This window comes from Chinchilla lanigera, unplaced genomic scaffold (genome assembly GCF_000276665.1).
Source record: "Chinchilla lanigera isolate Chin_1 unplaced genomic scaffold, ChiLan1.0 scaffold00050, whole genome shotgun sequence".
Lineage (NCBI taxonomy): Eukaryota > Metazoa > Chordata > Mammalia > Rodentia > Chinchillidae > Chinchilla > Chinchilla lanigera.
In genome coordinates, this window is record NW_004955451.1 from 18,075,316 (window position 1) to 18,081,315 (window position 6,000).

The window sequence follows — 6,000 nt, forward strand, 5'->3', positions numbered from 1 at the left end:
TCAAAATAAAAAATGAAAAGGGCTGGTGGTGTAGCTCAGTGAGAAGGCCCTGGGTTCTACCCCAATAGCAAGGTGTGGGGGAGGGAAACTTAAAGCTGTGTCTGCTCAGAACTACCGCCCCGGCAAGTTAACAAAAACCAAGGCATGTGACATAGATTGCTTCACTTATACTCTGCCTAATCACCCCAGGAAAGCCATTTTATTATCTCTACCTGACAGATAGGGATACAGATATCATGGCTGATAGTGTCCTGTCTCCACCACCTCCCAGACTCCTGAGCAAGTGCCATCCTCAGAGCTAGGACTTCAGTGGGGGACCAGGAGGTGGGTGGGGACAGAGGCCAGTCTGCAGGCAAGGCTTGCAAGAGAGCGGGGAGCAGGTTTTTGAAGGAGGGAAGCAGGGAAGCCCTCAGTGGAGCTGCTGGTCCAATCTGGCCTGCAACTTGTCTAGAGGAACAGGGCCCAGAGAGTCAGGCCCTGCAGAGGGATGGAGGGAGGTGTGTGTCACGAGTGGAGCCCTCGGCCCTGGCTGTGGCCCTTGGCTGACTGCCTCAGCTTTCCTCACGCTGTGCCCCCCCAGTCAGGGGTTCTCAGGGCCTCTGGAGACCAGCCTAGCACTCTAGGTTTCAGGATGACAGGAAAAGCGATGTGCTGTGGTCAAACACAGTCTGGCAGTGAGCCTGGTCCTGGAGGCTGGGCTGCTGCAGCGTAACCCTTGTGCAGGCTTGTCAGCAAAATTTTGCTTCTCTGGCTCCAAGGCCCAGGGGTCCAGCCCCAGTCCACAATTCTCAGGGCCTAAACCTCTCCCTTGGGCCCTTGCCAAACAGCTACAAGGTCAGGACCTAGAGCTTAGATCTCAACTACCTAAATAATAGCGTGGGTACCTTAAGGCCCCATTAATTAGCTGGGAGTAACAAGAGTATTCATTAGGAAGGGCTACTAGGGAGTAGGTGCTCTGGCAAAGTAACAGTCCACTAAGAACCCAAAGTAAACTGAAGCTAGGAGAGGTCAGAGCAGGCTGACGAGAGGCAAGTACTACTGAGAACTAAGTGCCAGGAAAGCCACGGAGTGACTGACGTGCAGGACCCACAGTAGCCCTCTGACAATTCACGGAGCAGGACAAAGGCTCTGGGGTCCAACCACAATTCAGGACACACTGACCTTTCCTTGTAGGAAGCCAAAGCACCCTACATGTCTGTGTGCTTCAGGGCTCAGAAGAACGGCCATCAGTGACAGTGGGTCAGACCCCAAGTCCACCATCCTACGGGACTGGTGTTACTTCCTGTCCTCAGAGTACTCTTCAGTGACACCAGAAACTCATGGACCCAACACTGAAGGGAACAAGGAGAGAACTCGGGCCACTCTCTCTGCGGGCTCTGCAGCACTGAGGGGCAAGTCTGGCAGGGAAGGGTCCGCCACATACGCCTACCTCACTCTCCGCATTGATTCCCCCTTCCCAGCTCTGCAGGTGAACAAACAACTTTCTCTGATCTCACTCTTCAACCTCACTTACGCCTCAGAATGCTCCTGTGAGAGACTGTCGTCCCTCCTTTAGAGGGGAAACTGAGACTCCATAGGAACAGTACTCAGGTAAGGACAGAATTCTTGGGACTCCTCACTGCTGTCACCACATAAAACCATCGCAGGTCTTCGGCTGGAAAAATTCCCAGCACACTATTGTCCACAGACTCTTCAGAACCCTTCAGAAGCTCCATTTAATTGCAGGGAGACACAGTCTTGCTGGTCAGATTTCTAGTCCCACCCAGCCAAGCCCAGGTCCTTCCCTCGGTCCCATGTTTCAGTCTCCCTCTCTTAAATGTTCTCACACATGGGAAGGGACTGTCCCAGCGGCCCTTCTTCATTCTACTGTTTGTCCTTCTGTGTACATAATCTCCAATTTCACCTCCTCCGGAGACCCAGGAAGAAAGCACGGAATGGCTTAGAGATGACCCACACAGCACAAAAAGATGGACAACCTGGTTTCCCCATTCTCAGAACACTCAGTCCAACAGCATACAGCACCTGCTTCTCTTCAGAGACTTCTCAGCCACTTCCCACAGCCTTCCCTCTGCTGCCTGAAGCAGTACCTGGCCATCAGGGACAACTGCCTGGCAGTGATGCCCTCTAGCTGCTGTCCCAATTGATGAGTCATGCCACTTCAGCTGGAAAGGAATGATGACGATGTCATCTTCTGAGTCGGAAAGGCAGCTGATCTGCCAGACATGAGTGCTGCATGAGTAAACAGCACCCCCTTCCATCTGAAGAAGGCTGGATTCTGGACAGGGGTCCTGGAAGGGGTAGGATGCAGGACAGGGGACGAGCTTCAAATCAAACGTGAAGGGTGAGAACTTCCAGTGTGTGATTCCCAGAGCAGGGACTAGTGGATAAGGGCAGAACTGTGAGATCCTGAATGGCAGGTATCTTTCTTTCCTCTATCCTTTCATCTGGTAACACCCATCACCCTAGTTCCTGTCCCAGCTGCTGCAGAATTCTAACAAGGAATGAACTCAGAGAATGAAAACAGGAACTTCAGTTAACTTAACACTGCATTTCTAGTACAGTAAGTCTACAACTTACACACATTCAGGTTGCGAATTTTCACAGGTGTACTGTATAAGACTCACTTTATCGTATTATGAACAAATTCAACTTATGAACATTTCCCGTAAGTCAGGGACCTACAGTATCTACAGTGGTGCTTGGCACACAGTGGTGCTCAAAAAACGGTCATTGATTGACTTGATGAGTAGAATAAAAATAAAGCCTAGGGTAGATACGCCCATTTCACAGACTGGAAGTTGAGGTATACCACTCTGATGCAGTGAGGCTTCCGTGGAACTCCTGCCATTAAACCAAGCAGCCAATAGGGCTGAAATCCATCAGACAGTTGCACCGTAGCAGGAAGACACTGAAGGTAGAACCGCATTCACCTCTCAAAGCCAGAGACTGAAGTGGCAAAGACAAGGGTCCCCTGTGTTCTTTAAAACTGCCCTTGTGGGTGGGGAAATATCTACGAGAAATATCTCCGAGGCTTCATGTGTCCATGGAACCCAAAGGGCTAAAATTCAATGACCCACTACCTACAAAAAGAGCAGAAAATTCAACAGCATCTGTCCCCTGTGCTTCACAGTATGTAGCAGACCTCTGACACCCATTGTGTCCCCTGTGTTAAGTACTGAGACCAACCTGCAGTCAGCTCTGGCAGAGGAGCCCTGGGAGAGGATTCTTCACAAGTGCCAGGACAAAGATACACGACACAGGCACATGGTTCTGTGATCACTGCCAACCCCACACAGTGACAACTCCCTGAGGTTCTCCACAGCCAGAACACCAGCCAAAAGGAAGTGAGCCGGATGAGTGGCCTCCTCTCACCTTCTAAGTATCTGAATGACATCTACCATTCCAAAAGCCTGCACAAGCAATTTAAAATGAATGGGAACAACAACGACAATCTCTAGGTCCAGGTCCAGGGAACCAGCTACCAGAGAAACCTCTGACCCAAGCCTGGGGGTTGGGATCTTCACTCCTCCATGCTCCTCAACCCCCTGAGGGCCTGCAGATCCCAACCACCGGCTCTGCTCTACCTGCCCCGCTTTGAGCCAGGGGCTGGGCCCGCTCGGTGCTACCTGTGTTTTCAGGCTGAGTGGGAGCTGAAGCAAAGGAAGAATGGGCACAGAGATGGGGTGAAAAGTTGGCATGGGGACAACAGAGGTAAAAAAACCCGGAGTAATAAGCGTTGCAGAAGGTAAGAAGAACAGAGGCGGCAAGAGTTGAGGACAGGTTATTAAAAACCCAGGACCAGGGTGTTTTCAAGATGATAGGAGAGGATAAAGAAGTACAAGGTGAGCTAGAAAGTTGGTGGCCGAGGCTGTGAGGACAAGAGGCCCGTAAGACTGGAGTAAGCCGCAGATCAGAGGTATCAAGAGGGGCGCTCAGCAGGGTACCCACCTTGGTGGTAGGTCTTCCAGGAGGGCAGGGTTAGGGTGCTCTGGGATCAGGAGACACTGGGGAGCTGAGCAGGTGTGGGAGCTGGAAAGGGGGCAGCCCTGGGGACGCTCTGCGCTGAGCACTGGGCTTGCCTAAAGGGCTGAAAGGTGAGGATGAGGTAAGGCGAGCTGAAGAGATGTGGCCTCGGCCGAGGCTGCAACGAGGCCGCAACGAGGCCGAACAGGTACAAGGTGCGTGCGCGTCGGGGCCGAAGGCGAAGACGGAGGGGGCCGGGGCGCCGGCTGGGAAGGCTGGGGGCTCCCGAGCCAGGCTGTCTCCAGGCAACCCGGGGTCTGGGATCCCAGGGAGCGCTGGAGGCCACCATCCGATCACGCCGAGACCCCGCCGCCCTGCTCTCCCCCACTGCCTCCGCGGGCGCTAACTCACCACAGGGAGCGGGAGCGGGAGCCGCACAGGTCCCTCCGCCCGCAGCAGCCTCCTAGCCCCGGAGCAGACGCGGCCCTCCAGCCACTGACAACAGGAAGCGGCTCCGCGACGCTGACGCCGTCACGTGGGCTCGGCGTCCGGGTCCGCCCCAGACCGCGAGCCAATCGCGGGGCCCGGAGGAGCCGCGGGGCGGGGCAAGCGCGTCCCGGAAGTCGGGCTCCAGCCCAGGGGGGGCGCGCAGAGGCGGCGTGTGCCACCCCTGGCGGTGCGTGTCTGTACCGCCTGCCTCCCGCAGGTCGGTGTGCGGCGGGTCTGGACGTCTAGGTCCCCCATCTCACTCGGCCTCGGCAGCAGCCGTGCGACTCTGGGGCCGGCCCCTCGCCTCCCCCAGCCGCCTTTGGGCCCTTTAAGAGCGGCTCCGCTAACGCCCGACCCGCCTTTGCCTCTGCGGACATCAGTGCGGCCCAGTGGGCCGAGCGTGGCCCAAGGTGGAGCCGCTGGCTTTCGGAGCCAGCAGACACTCCCGTTTTCACCGTGCCACATGCCTTGTGATGCCCTGGAGGGGCCCTTGGGCACTTTCCCGCTTCGAACTCACAGCCCTTCCAGGCACGAAGCCAGACTCCCGCTTTTCCCCTTCTAGCAACACAGTCGTTCCTTTGCGTTTGTAGCAAATGTCAGAAGCAGCCCACGGAGCCGGTGAAGGGCCGGGAGCAGGTGTCAGTAGCGACCCTGCGTTAGGCGCTGTAAACTTGCCTGTGGTCCCTTGGCCGCCGCCGCAGGGATATCAGGAAGATATCCCTGATGTCTCTGCAGTGCTTAGGGCACCGTACCCGTCTTCACTGTAGAACCTCCTGTTGGGGATGTGACCCAGTAACACGGGTTGGAGGCTATTTTTGTTAAAAACACTGCTCTTCACCAGGGCCTTCAAATGTCCAATGGGTAACTAAAAGCAAGGTTTAAAGCTTCGCATCATTGCCTCTGTTTTGTATGTTTCTGGGAGTCATTCTCTTTGGCAGTCACCTTGTATTCTGGGAGCAACAAGTCTGATCCGTAGACGACTTGTGATGAATCTGAAACTACGCCTCTGGCAGGCCTGGCCAACCCCAAGGTCGAGGGCTTCCCGTCACCTTTTGACCAAGACTTGCTTAACTGTGCACGTTGCTCGTTCCCTTGTCTATATAACCTGGGAACTCTTGTCAGTAAAACATGACCTGAAAACTGGTTCTCTTGTAGCCTGATGTAGCTACACCCTGGGGACTGGTGAACGCCCCTTTCCAGCCTTTCGCCATTATTTCTTTGTTTGATGGCACTGGACAGAGTGGCAGTTGGGATGCCCAGGTTGGGTCTTTGGCCTAGAGTTCTGGTAGCAGCTTCTTCCTCCCCATTAGGGGGCTGCTCATTCAGTAATTCTCCAGGAGTGAGAACCGCCTCTCCCCAGGTTTTAGGCAAGATGGAGCAGTGCGTTAGAATTTTATCTGCTGAATTCGTTGGGTAGTAACAAAACCGTACTCTTGGTGTGAAACTCTTGTATTTGTTTGTTTGTTTTTGTTTTTTTTTGAGACAGGGTCTTGATGTAGTTCAGTAAGCTGCTTATCGAGCAAGAAGATTGCACTGAGCTGCGGACAA

The 6,000-nt window shown here is 54.4% G+C and overlaps 1 protein-coding gene across 9 annotated transcripts in view; it reads right to left on the bottom strand.

The window, feature by feature from the left end:
* Plekhm1 (pleckstrin homology domain containing, family M (with RUN domain) member 1) overlaps positions 1–4,493 on the bottom strand; it is a 36,615-nt gene extending 32,122 nt beyond the window's left edge. For 4 of the 9 annotated variants that reach the window (XM_013519296.1, XM_013519294.1, XM_013519289.1 and 1 more), the window contains exon 1: positions 4,375–4,493. The gene's annotated coding sequence lies outside the window, so the exon portion shown is untranslated. Of the gene's footprint in view, positions 1–2,022; positions 2,042–3,948; positions 4,088–4,374 lie in introns of those variants that run through there. The other 5 variants (XM_013519292.1, XM_013519290.1, XM_005394577.2 and 2 more) reach the window with 3 other exon arrangements.
* Positions 4,494–6,000: the final 1,507 nt, after the last annotated feature.